The sequence below is a fragment of the Cardiocondyla obscurior genome, linkage group LG19 (assembly GCF_019399895.1).
Source record: "Cardiocondyla obscurior isolate alpha-2009 linkage group LG19, Cobs3.1, whole genome shotgun sequence".
In the NCBI taxonomy this organism is placed as follows: domain Eukaryota; kingdom Metazoa; phylum Arthropoda; class Insecta; order Hymenoptera; family Formicidae; genus Cardiocondyla; species Cardiocondyla obscurior.
This window is the reverse complement of record NC_091882.1, coordinates 3598608-3611378: the sequence shown is the minus strand read 5'-3', so window position 1 is coordinate 3611378 and position 12771 is coordinate 3598608. Positions and strand designations below refer to the sequence as shown.

The 12771-nt window shown below is 47.6% G+C and overlaps 1 protein-coding gene across 4 annotated transcripts in view; it reads right to left on the bottom strand.

Annotated features, from left to right (window-relative positions):
* LOC139110075 (ankyrin repeat domain-containing protein SOWAHA-like) overlaps positions 1 to 12771 on the bottom strand; it is a 375001-nt gene that overhangs the window by 256437 nt on the left and 105793 nt on the right. For all 4 annotated transcript variants that reach the window (XM_070669630.1, XM_070669627.1, XM_070669631.1 and 1 more), the window contains exon 7: positions 587 to 625. The gene's annotated coding sequence lies outside the window, so the exon portion shown is untranslated. The remainder of the gene's footprint in view (positions 1 to 586; positions 626 to 12771) is intronic.

The following is a 12771-nucleotide window of genomic DNA, read 5'->3' as shown; positions in this document are numbered from 1 at the left end:
AATCCCTAACCATGAAGGGTCGGTGCCGGAGAAAGAAGGTAGCCGGCGCGTTACGGGAAAAAGAATCCAATATGGACGTTGGTCAATCCGATTTCACGGACCCTCCGATCTCACCATCCGTCAAATATGTTATTGGATCCCCTCGTGCGCGATATCAGCGACTACTGAAATCCCGGTTAATGTCCGCGGGTCCGTGATCCGGACACGGTGCTCGAGCTGACCGGAAACTCCGCCGGGAAAGAGGGAAAACGATCATCGCCGAGACACAGTTTTTTTCGACACGAGGTGGACAGGCTTCCCCCAGCACCGTCGGTATTATATTTTCATTATGTTTGCACGTGACGGACGCGCTCGATTATTTAAAGCGCGAAGTGAAAACCGTGGTAAGATGCATTGGCGGACGAATGTTAATACTGACGTCAACGTTCCGGTTATTACTTTATTCATTTTTATTTTTCGATATATCTAATCGCAAAGGCATATTTTAAATGACAGAAGAAATCATGTGCGCTCTTCGCGCTCGCTATTTTTTAAGAGGCTCTATTTAAAACCACAAAAATATTAAAAAAGAAATTATCTGACTCACCATTCTGCATTCAACGGAGCTGTGAAGTTTTGCCGGTGTCTGTAACATAAAATAAAAAATATTAATGTAGACAAGTCCAGTATTAATTAATTCCTGCGTTACAAGTAAATTTCAGCTAATTCAGAGAGTCTCACGGATTTTTTTTTTTAAATAGAAAACGCGGATAGTTTATATCGCCGAAACGGTCGGATTAATCGAGCCGAAGTAAAAACGACGGCGGGATAGTCGATTGCGATCGCAGATTTGCAACTCTTCTTTCGTCTCTCGCGCTAACTCGATCCTATAAATCGTACGCTCAGCAAGTAGTAACGCCCAACTCGTTTCGGTCTGGTCACAATCGGAACAATGACGCGGAGAGTGTACCCCACCGGCAAGGCAGAAATATGGCGGTCCTCCTGCTCGATTCAGCTCGTCGGGCTAGTCGAGAGATAGGACGAGAGGAAACGTGGAGGATGATCGCGCGTAGAGAGAAAGAGAACAGTGTCGTACAGGGCGCGATGAAAAAGAGAGAAACAGTTAGACGAGGCGGGCGACGAGGTGGCGGAGGAGGAAGTCGCGGACTCCACCTTCTTAATTCAGGGAGAGGCGATAAAAATGACAGAGCCACTGCTCGCCCGCGCTGACTTATATCCATTTACTACACAACGGGTGCCTGACAAAAAATAAGAATGGAATAAATAATAGCTTGCTCCTCATTCAAAGGATAACAAATGCGTCTCTGAAAAGGTTCCGGCTGACAATGGGGTGGAGAGTCGCTTACACACGGTCGCGCCCTGTCTCGCGTGTCGGCTCCTCTCGCTCTCTCGTTGTCTTCCTCGTGGAGCCGTAAAGAACGCCTCGCGGTTGTGTAACGAGAGTGTCCGCGACGTAGAGTTCCCGCCTTGCTTAATGCTCGCCCTCTGTGCCGGACAAAATGACAAATTATATATCGCGGTGCGCGTTTACCACGGAAAGTGGACCGTGTTTCGAAAATAACGTCGAACTCGACGTGTCACGTAGCTGCTTCACGCCGTCGTCTACGGGCGCGCGAAAGAAAATACGAAAGATCGAAGCCGCTCGGTGGAATTGTCCGTGGGCCCGCTTGCGCTCAATAGCGACGGCAAAGAAAATGATTTGTCGTCGTTCGTTTCGGCTGTCATCGGGTCCCCGATGACACGTTTCCGTCGTGCACACGCAGGAAACGCGCGGAATCCCGGAATGCTAGAGAGAAAAGCGGCTAAGCCAATAGGGGTAACAATGCAGATCCTGACGCGATCCGCGTGCATCGCAGGTTCGGGCTCTGCGCACCGTGGCCCACGAAAGGACCATCGGGACGAACGACGAGGAGCGACGTGTCGACTTATATCTTGCTGTGTATAGAGCAGACGTAAAGCGACTAAATCCGCGTCACCGGTCAGGAATAGCGACGTGAATAATGAAAGGGGAACGCGGGCGGGCACGGGGGATCACGGTGGTACGATTCGGCGTGTATAGCGAAATGCACAAGGGGCAGAGAAAGGACCCCTTTTCCCCATTCCCGAGGGGGAGAGAGGGGTGGAGTAAGGTGGGCTCGCGCGGCACAATACGAGCAGCCGCGGCCTGTTGTTGCGCGCCGGGCCTAATCCGATTAGAGCATGCACCAAAAAGAGCAAACGCCCAAATCGCATTTATATTAGCTTCGTGAATGAGTCGTAAATATTTATGTTGCAGAGGCTCGTGGAAGCGCGGGCACCGCTAATCGGTTCAAGGATGTCGTCGACGATTGAATTGAATTTTTTCAGGCCCCCCGAGCTTTCGCGAAGCCGAGCCTCCCGAAAACCCAGCTCAAAATAGAACGAAACGCCTGTTCCTTCCGTTAAATCTTGTAGATCTACATTTTTCACAAGGTTTACATTTCGTATACACGTATATACATACTTTTTAACTTTTTCCCGCAGTCGCGCGTAAGCCTACGATTTCGCGACTTTCCGCAAAGTTAACTGGAAAATTTGCGACAGTGATTATACTTGCGTGGATGGGAGGGCAAAGCCTATCGGCATAAAAAAAGAATAAGAAAAAAAAAAAAGAAAAATCTCAACACCTCCGGCAAAGTGTCGAGGAGCCCCTCTCTAATTATTCGGCATCGGTGAGTCTTTAGTTCGTGGGGCGCATCAATCACCAACGCCTTGTCAGACGATCGAGCAATTCCTGTCCGAATCACGGGCGCCGACGCGCTTGAGCGGCGGACAAAACTTCTCCCTTCGCTCCTCCGGGTCGCGGCTGCAAATGAGTTTATAAAGGCAATATCTCCGTTCGCGGTGTAGTTCGTCGAACCGCCGTCGTTGCTATCGCCATCGTCGTCGCCGACGACGTCTGCGTCGTCGATTCCTCTTCTCCTCGCCGGGCGCTAATAATAAAGTTTCCTCGGGTGGTTCGACAACGCGTAGACAGATTTTTAAATTTCCCGTCACAAGGAAGAACCGCCTCCTACCCCGCTTCGCGCTCTTTCTTTCCTCTCGCTTTTTCTTCACCGCCCGTCGTTGCTTCCTTTTTCCCTTCGCTTACTATCCCCGGCGGCTAGATTCTCGATATAACCACGAGGGGCGACGAAGCAGCGGGGGCGTGCCCTCCCCCAAGACCGAGGGAAAAATTAATAAAGTTGAGGAACAAAGTAAGTTGGATGGCGTAATGCTGCTGCTGCCAGGAGAGAAGTGGGAAAAGGGGGAGGGGGAGGGAAAGGGGGAACAAGCGTAAAGAGAGGGCGGAAGGCTTCCAAGGGTGGACTTTATTATAACGGAGTGTCGAGTCTTTTATGCTTCCTCCGCCACCTCTCGCTTCTTCCTTCTTTTCTTCCTCCTCCGCTCTTTCTTCTCCTTTTCGCTTCACGTCTTAGCCGCTGCCTCGTCGCCGTTGCAAGCGCTGGTATACACGCGGTAGTCTTACTTAGCTTCGGCAAACCAACCCTGTACGCTCCTCGTCATAGCTTTTCTCCCCTTACTATCGTCGTCGGGCTTGTATTCTGCGGTTCCACGCTTTTCTGCCCCGCTCGATACGCGCTGGAAAAATTAAAACGCTAGACGCCTCTCTCGCGGGTTTTATCTTCGAGCGGAAAATCTTTGCGTTATTAATTCTCTCGTCGGATATTTATACCGCGATAATTATTAATGTAACAGATTCGACGTGTATACATATATTTGATTTAGACGCGATTCGAGGCGAGATGAACGCGAGAGGAAAAATCAGTCGCATCCACAATTCCGCGATATACCATAGCTTACTCAAAGATTGCATCAACGCTTTCGATGTCCAGTGGGCGATGTTCAATGCAATTGAAAAGAAAAAAGAAGACAGGGGAAAAGGCAGAGAAGGAAAGAAATAATAAAAACGTAAGGGACGAAGAGAGAAGGTAGAGAATAGCGGATGAAGAGGGACGGACACGAGTTGAGCGAGAAGGAGAGAGCGATCACTCGCGCAACGGTTGATGGACAGCGGCGCCAATTTGACGGTCGGAGGCTCCGGCCACGTGGGGCTCTTTTTTTGGTGGCGATGGCCGACCCTCCCCCACAAACGACTGCCAAGAGCCGCTGAATATTGCATCGGCTGTTTGAAAGGGCTGCTGCAACGTCGAGAGAGCGTATTGCAGGGAGAAAAAGAGAGAGGTAGATATGAGAGGCGGTGGCTACGAGGGGGAGGAACTAGGGAAAACGAGTTACCGCGAGTGAGAGAAAGAGAGACAGAGAAAGAGAGGAGAGCGCAGGATGAGTGAATCGGGCGACGGCTAGGGGGTCAGAGTGTAGCGTTGGGTGGCGTCACACGTTCTACCTACACCACCTTGCACCACCTGCTCACCTCCACGGGCTTTCGTTTCCATCACGGCTCGTCGCTGCATATCACACGTCGGTCAAACGCCACTCTGTGCTAGCAATGAAATCGCTATACGTTCGCACACGTACGCGTTAAGTTGCACGTGTGCGCGCGCGTACGCGTCCCGCGCGCTCGTGTGCGCGCGTGCACGAGGCGCACCCACACGCGAGGCTCTCTATATCCGTGGCCGTGCATACGAATTATTTATTCCGCCAGGGCGTCGCTTACCGCTCCGACGGTTACTGGCCGATCATCCGGCCGATTTTCGGCACGAATGACCGTATATGAACCTTTGTTTTGCGCCAATTTTTCTTTTTCTCCCCTTCTACCTCCCCCTTTTTTTTTATTTTATTTTATTTTTTTTTTTATTTTCCGTTTCCCTCCGCTTCTGTTTTTTCTCCCGCCCACACCACAGGGATTCGCAGCTACGCACGTATTCCGTTGCTCGCAAACATTTCCATTAGAGATATCGGTATTTCAGACACCGCGTAAAATGAAGCAGGATCGCCGATCGAGACAAAACCAACGGATTCATTCCGGGAGCTTTAGGAGCAAATATTTACGCTAATGTTAAATCCTCGTTCTTTCATTCCTCCGCGGAGCCGTGAAGCGATTTTTAAAGGCAGCGTGAAAGCACGAGACCTTTGAGAAACGAGGGGAGGGGCACTCGAAGCCGTGAAAAGAAGACGAGGCGCGAAAAAAATTAAACGTCAAACCCCGAGAGGGTCCGCGTCCCTTCAAAAGCCATCGCCGGCGAAATGGCATAATCGTAGTTAGGCTCAATTCATTAAGGAATTTAAAGGGCGGCGGAAAACGACAGCGTGAACCCTTAATGGTTTTCCCAATTACGGGCCAGAGTCGTACGGTTAGGCGGTGCAAGTCTCAAAGCTGGCCTAGTCATCCGTAATAAAATAAATTAGGAGAAGAGCGGGACGGAATAGTGCAATTATTGGCTTGCCACTCCGGCAAACTAGATATAATGCCTCATCGCCCCCGTCCTACCGATCGCCCTCAACCACAACGACTCCGTTCACAATAGCTGAATTGGCCGATTTGTAATAACGTTTGCTATATATTCGCCATTCATTTATCGCATTACCTCCTCTCATTTTCACAGTTCGTCGTCGGCCGCGACTTACGAAAAGTAACAATTCAAAATTAATCGCAATTAATTCTGTACTCTAAATAAATCGTCAGCACATTCTAAAGGACGCTAAATTATTTTAAAATTATTAACAAAGGATATTAAATTATTTTAAAATTATTACGAGAAAAATCATGAGTACGCTTTCGGGGAAGAGGGGAGGACGCATTTCTTTTTTCATTTCGCGTAAACGACCGAGCGTTGAGTTAAGCGAGCGCTCGCGTTCTCATCGATAGCCAACGAACGCGCTAAGCAATCCGGTCGCGTACAACTTGAAACCAATCCCGCGAGGATAGCGACGACGAATGAGAGGAGGAGCCATTACCAGCGGAAAAGTAAGATCAGGATGCGGGTGGCGTCGTGACGCCTAATGAACCCATCAGCTTGGCGCGTGCCCTCCGCACCGAGTTGTGATTAGACTGGGCATTCCGAGATCGTGCCGCGTACGAAACTTATCCCGCGACCAGTCGGCGAAATTCCCCTCCCCCTCCGCGCTCGGGTTTCAATTATACGAAAGACTCTCCCGACAGTGTCGTTACTAGGCGAGGATAATAATCGTACGTAAGGTTCGAACGTCGGGAGCGAGAGAAAATTAAACTTATGTAGATTGAATCGTAATAAGCGGCGCTCGACTACGGTTCCCGTTCGCAAAAATACACTTCGCTCGCGTAGCCGTCTCTGTAAAGATATCATTAATCACGCGTTCGAGCTTACGTCTTTTTCGGCGATTTCACGTACCGATTGCACGGGCCCGGCGTGTATTCAGCGCTAGTAAGTTGTTTCCAAATATTGACAACACGAAACAGCTTTCTTTACCGTTTCGTCGAATAGCAAGGCGATGCGCTCAACGTGTGAATGCATAACACAACCGTCTTTACTTCGAAGGAGCGGAGCCGTAGGGAGCAACAAGAGTCATTCGAAACGTGTTTTCACGAATGACCGTGTAATGACGAATAATGGGACCCTCCTGGACGGCCCCGGCTTGACATTTCTACGCCGCGTGATGCACGAGAAAAGCGATGTGGAATGACTGATGATCGTCTTAAGGTTTCTCGAGGCGGGCTTGAGAAAGAGAGGGAACGATATACGTAGGGAACAGGTAGCCCCGACAAGCTAGCCTGCGGGAGTCACATACTGAGTACTGAATGGAGAGAGTCCTCGTATTCCCGGGATGTGGACGCGCTTCGTCTTTTCTTTCTCTCTCTCTCCTTTTCAATTTTTTTTTTTTTTTTTTTTATTATTTGTCTCGTTCGCTCTGCCGCATCTCCTTCGCCCCTCTCGCCGTAGATTGAACAGAAAGACAGTGCGGTCAAGAAAAATGCTCGTTCGCCTCTGGTGGCCCGTCCGAGATTCGTGCCTGTATTATGCACGAGTTCTCTTTCTCTCTCACACCTTCATGCTTGTAAATACACACATATGAGGATTATGGATGCTCGCGAGCGACTCGCGCCAGCGACGCTGAATGGTCTTCTAAAGCAGCAAGATTGGACGGGGAGAGAAAACGAGAGAGAAAGAGAAAGAGAGAGAGAGAAAGCAAAGGAGGTAATAGGCTTAAAAACGACCGGAAAGGAAGGACTCTCCCCGATTCATCTCGAATCAGCTCCTTTCGGGCACCCTAAAGAACTCGCGCGCGATAAAGACCGGTCACGTTACTAATGCGTGTTTACCCACGCACTGGCTTTTCGTGTGTACATACATGCTGTATAATCTTAGGTGCTCTTCTTCCCTCCCCTTTTTTTTCCATAGGCTTTTTGATACTCGTTCGTCGCTTCCGGTTATAACTAAGACTTACGACTAACAAGCGTATTTTACGAGATAATCGAGGCTTCGGAGACGTGCCTCTGCCTCCTCGTTTGATTTTCAGAGTGTAATAAAATATATGTGTATACGAAAAAAAAAATAAAATAAAATAAATGTATATGCATAAATGTACGATGACCTGAATCATAATTAATAATTCTTTACTTGCCCTAATTTATTTTACGGATGATTATAGAACGTTAAGTCAGCATAACGGCTCGCTCATTGTGGTCAATCAACGAATGCTTACCCTTATTTAACTTTCATTACTAGCGCGTAAATTGAGCTTTATTGATATTTACTTAGAAGAGACAAAGCTACGGATAAGATGCTCCGGTCACGCGTGGACTATCAGGTTTTATTCGATCGTAAGCCCGTGTCAAAACGCTACGTTCGCAGATCTGTAACCTCCTCTTCCTCTCCTTTCCCTCCGCATTATTGTTCGTTTGTACCAAAAGTGCGCGGGCACTTTCTCTAATTTTCCAAGAAAACAAAGTCACTTATAAACTTTTATCGCGCGCGATTAAGTGCAAATATAATAAAATACGATCGTATCGCATTAAAACCACCATTGCCAGCGTTAAAAAGGAACGAGATTTATTTCAATGGGAAAGAAAAATAATATGGACTTGTAACGCAATTAACTTTTCCTCCTGGCCAGCTGCAGAATTCCTCGAGAGCGTTTTAAGCGCCTATCCCGCAGGAGAATTCTCATTCTCCGAACGGTTCGACTTTTATAGCTGTAACGATCACCGCGTTAAAAAGGAGTAGTCGCTGAAACGAAGAGCAGTTTTATAAGGGCTCTTCCAGCTCCGAAGTCTATTACGACGGTTGAATAGCGAGATATCGACGTTAGGTGGACGAAAACGGATATTTCCACGGTTTTTACGATTTGTTTACAACGATCTCGCCTCCCTGCGAGCGTTATCCGTTTAGACAATACCGTGAACGATTCGCACTCGCTTCTGATCGTTAGATAAGGAAATCGTAAGGCGCGCAACCGGTAAAAAAAAAAAAGAAATTTGTTCTCTCCCGCAAATTATTTTTTTCTCAGATTAGCTTAGACAGATTGCGTGAACGAACTAGACAATCGTTTTACGAACGATCGTTGGCCAAGGCGATGGCAGCACCGATCGAAGATCGATCGGCACACGTCGGTTTTTCTAGGAACAACATCGTATTGTCTTCAAGGTATTTTAAACCCTCTTCTTAAAAAAAAAGAAAATGCCACGCTGTTAAATATACGACAAAATAAATATCAGGAGATAATTAGTTTTCTCAAAAGGAAAGCTTATAGAAATATCGCAGGAAATGTGTGCCTATTCGAAGCGTGCAAGTTGAAATATACGGGCGTCACAAAAGCCATTTGGCATTAGTAATAAACTTCGGTGTAAAAATAAAAGTCGATCGTCAGAATACAATTGGGAGAAAATGTCGATTCTATAACGTGAAAAAAAAAAAAAAAAAAAAAAAGGTCCAGACTGTCTATCCTGATTTGGCATCGGGCCTCCCGCAGGCCAGAAACCTTTCCTGCGGCGCAAACATTTGTTATTCGGCCGGCTAAAAATGTGTCAGAACCCATGCAAAAAGAAAATTTCCAAAAATGTCCAATAGTTAAGTCCAACAAATTAGCAGGCTCCTTCCGTTATGTATTACCGTTGTTCACAGTGGGGGTGAAATTGTACCGTCTGCCTGAAAGAGAAAAGTCGTGTTTCCCCGACACACCGTATCTAAAGAGCTGTCGTCTCCGTTTCTTTAAAAGTCACTACGTCTACATTCACTTCGTGAGGCATTAACATGATATTCTCTTTCTCGTCAAGAGTACCGTCCCTACAAACAATGTGGAAATGGACAATCGACACAGCATCTGCTTTACCAAGGATAAAAGAAGTGTCGATAAATCGATTTATTATTGGATTAACGCATCACGGAATCGTAAAGATTTTTATATATCCCATGAATATATAAAATATCAATATACAAAACATTCATAAATTAATTCCAAGTTTAAGATAATCGAAAACAAATTTCTTATTTCTTTTTTTAATATAAATGGAGCTCTGTTATCCCGAAATAATTCCCGCGAGATAAGGAATAAATTACTCTTATCGTTCGCGACCGAAAGTACGTTTTTCAACGGCAACGAAATCACGTTCCGAAAGAGGAGCCTTACACGCCCGGCGACAGACGATGATTGTTTCTCCCGAATCAGACTACCGTGTACCGAACTCGTCGCGACAAATGAAATATCGTTTCACGGTACCACCGACAGACATACCGGACGGACGGGACCGAGCGCAATCGGAACATCGTGGCCGACCCGTCGCCGGCGACGTGGAAACCAGAGACAGTCACGGCGCGTACGGACTGAGGCGGCTCGTTAGGTTCAAAATAGTTGGACCACTACTAATTCAAGCTGACATAATTGGGGGTGTTTGTTACCTGCACACCCTCGTACGAGCGCTCCTCGTACAAGATCGTATAACGAAGAAGAACATGGAAAACCTCTTCGGGCGATCCTAGGGGTCGATAGGCGATGCTATCGTCGCCCGACAGCTTGTAGCCCAACGTGCCCTCATCCTCCTTCTTCTCTCTCTATCTCTCTCTCTCTTTCCCTCTTATTCTACCTCGCTTCGATCTTCTTTCTTTTGATATACTTCTCGTCTCTCTCCTAACGCTATCCTGACCTCTCTACCTCCCCCTCAGCATACGCCGCTCTCAACGTTCTCTTCTTTTCCCGGTAACTTTTCCTCGTACATTTCTGTCTCGCTCCGTTCCTCCGGTGGCTCTCCTCTTGTCTCTGTCGCTCGATATATACGCAGATGTATCTATATACCTAGCCGATGACCCTCCGATAGCCGAGAGATAGCCGCCAGATATTCGCGAACTGGAGACACCGCTCTCGGCTCGCTCCGCCGTGAAATTCGTGCGTGTCTACAGGCTCCGGCAAAAGATTTTGGCTTTCGATACCTTCGATACCACTCTACGTCTTCGTCTCGCATGTTTATAATAAAAAACGATAAAGTAATCTTCTTCCTTTTTTTTATATATATATTAATACGATTTAAAAAATATTTTTTGTCTAAATAAACGTATCAAAGCGCTTTTTGTTGCGATTAAAATAAGAAAAAGAAAAGGAAAAAGAAAAAAGAAGAAAAAAAAAAAAATGACACGCCTGGAACCACAAGATCAATCTGTCGGTTAAACTAATCTCAGAATAGACCGGCACGCTCTTATTTTGTGCGAGTCTCCTCCAAATTCCGTGACGGCGGATATAAAGCCGGATCGTAAAGTCAAGGTTTGACGTGCTTGCACAGCGATAGGATGACACGCGAGAGAAAGGAGATAGTGGCGAACCTGATGTGCAAATATCCCGATCCGTCGACAAACAGGCGGTCACACGTATACGTCCGAAAGGTGGACCGCCGTAAGTGGAGGTCGAAAAATCTTCGGGCTGTTGTCTCGGCGGCCCGGGAGGAAGGAGCGTGTTTTATTTGCGTGGGATGCCGCGAGCTCGTACGTTACCGGGTCGTCGAGGGCGAAAACTGACGGATTTAAACTCGAGTCAAGTGTGTGTCGGCCGATAAAACTGAAAAACATCGCACGCACGTCTAAACCGCGCGCGGAGTGTGCTTCGCCCTCTTTAGATGCCCTTCTCCGAGTGGCAACAACTCCGTTTTACAAACGCGCTTTGTATACCGGCGAGACGCCGAAGTTTTCGAAGCGGAAGTTTTACGCGAAGGATCGTTTAAGGCAGATGCAATTTCGCCCGGAGTTAATCCTTTACCGTGTAGTCTTCCCCTCGCGACTTATAACGAGCCGCGATCTTATTTTTTGACAAAATAACGAGCGCATTAACGGTTTCGAGCTCTTGATTACTTGCCATCGACGTAACAGCATGTGTTTCAATTTCGACGGAATGCACGAGGAATTGGTATCTCTATCATGAAATTTGGCAGCACGCCAGTCTGTTCAGACGTGGCGAGCGTTATGTTTACAAATATGATAATACGACTAAGTCCAACGAGTGCATTTCACGGTATTACGTGCGCGTAGACATTTTAGAGGAAACTTGATCTATTTTCTAAAATACATCGTTTGTTGAATGGGCGATAAGACCACCCACGAAACTACACGTGCTTCGCAAGTTTGTCCGGAAAAACGATTCACTGCCGGGGCCGCGCAAGTTCCTCGTGGAGTTTTGAAAAGACATGGAAAAGGACACGGAAAGATCAAGTCACCGAGTCGATCATTCTCGCCCTGAAATCCCTTTTTCTTTATCTCGCGGCGGAGGAAGCGTTTCGGATGACATTGCGCGATCGAGGCTCATTCTAAATCCGAGCGATCCGTAGGCAAATAAACAAACAGCTCGCTGTTCTTTCCGCCTCGATGAGGATCGCTTTGAGAAACGTTTTTCGTGAACGGAAGAGTGTCGACGACGGATTATAGGAGAACCGTATAATATGACTCCGCGGACCCTCTGACCGGGCCTTCTCGGTCGTGTCGTGTTTACGGGTCTTCGAGACGAGCGTGTTTCTCTTGGCGGTGCTTAATGGCCATATTTTCGGGACTCGGGGGCCGTAAAAGTGACAAAAAGCGGCGACACTCGTGAGCGCATGTTCAGCGTCTGTCAGCGCTCATAGGTCCTCACACTCCCTCGGCAGTTTTCACGAAACGTGTGTCGGTGACGCACACTCGTACGCTTGCATGTTCTCGGGTGAGCGCGCGATAAGACGAGAAACGACATTTTCTTCTACGGAAAAAAAAAAAAAAAAAATCGTGTATCGTAGCAAAACTCGTAAGACGTCCCTTTTGCCGGCGAACAAGTTCGTTTCTGTCTCTCGCGAAGAAACATTCATCCCGTCGAGCGAACCTGTCGAAGAATCCCTCGCAAGCCTCTCGAATCGAGACAGCCTTGCGAATATTTCGAGCCGATGTCATAATGAAATTATAATCTCCGATAAGGATCTATTTGCAGAAGATAAGATTGTCCTTTACGCCAGATTCGCGACGCGGAGACTGAATTATTCCGCTGGCTACATTGGATTAGCTGATAATTTTATATCGCATTTAAAATTTAGCGACGTGCTAATTGAATTAAGCAACCGGATTTAAAACGCTCGGCCGGATGGCACAGACGCCGCGAGGTTTCGCCGATGAGAATCCCGCGCGTTCGCGCGGCCCGCCTCGCACGGAAAAAGACCGGAGGACATTAGCTCGTCCATCTATTTATGAATCTATTCGGGGGACATTGGCACGAAAGAAACTCCGCGGAAAGCGTCGCGAAAACCGGGAATAAACCCTGCGGGTCCGCCGGTATTTATAAGCAACAAATGACAAAGATGACAAGGCGAGAAAATCGCGCAACGTCCCGAATTTATGTTTCGCCGTCAAACGAATAGCCCCGCGCACTTCTTGC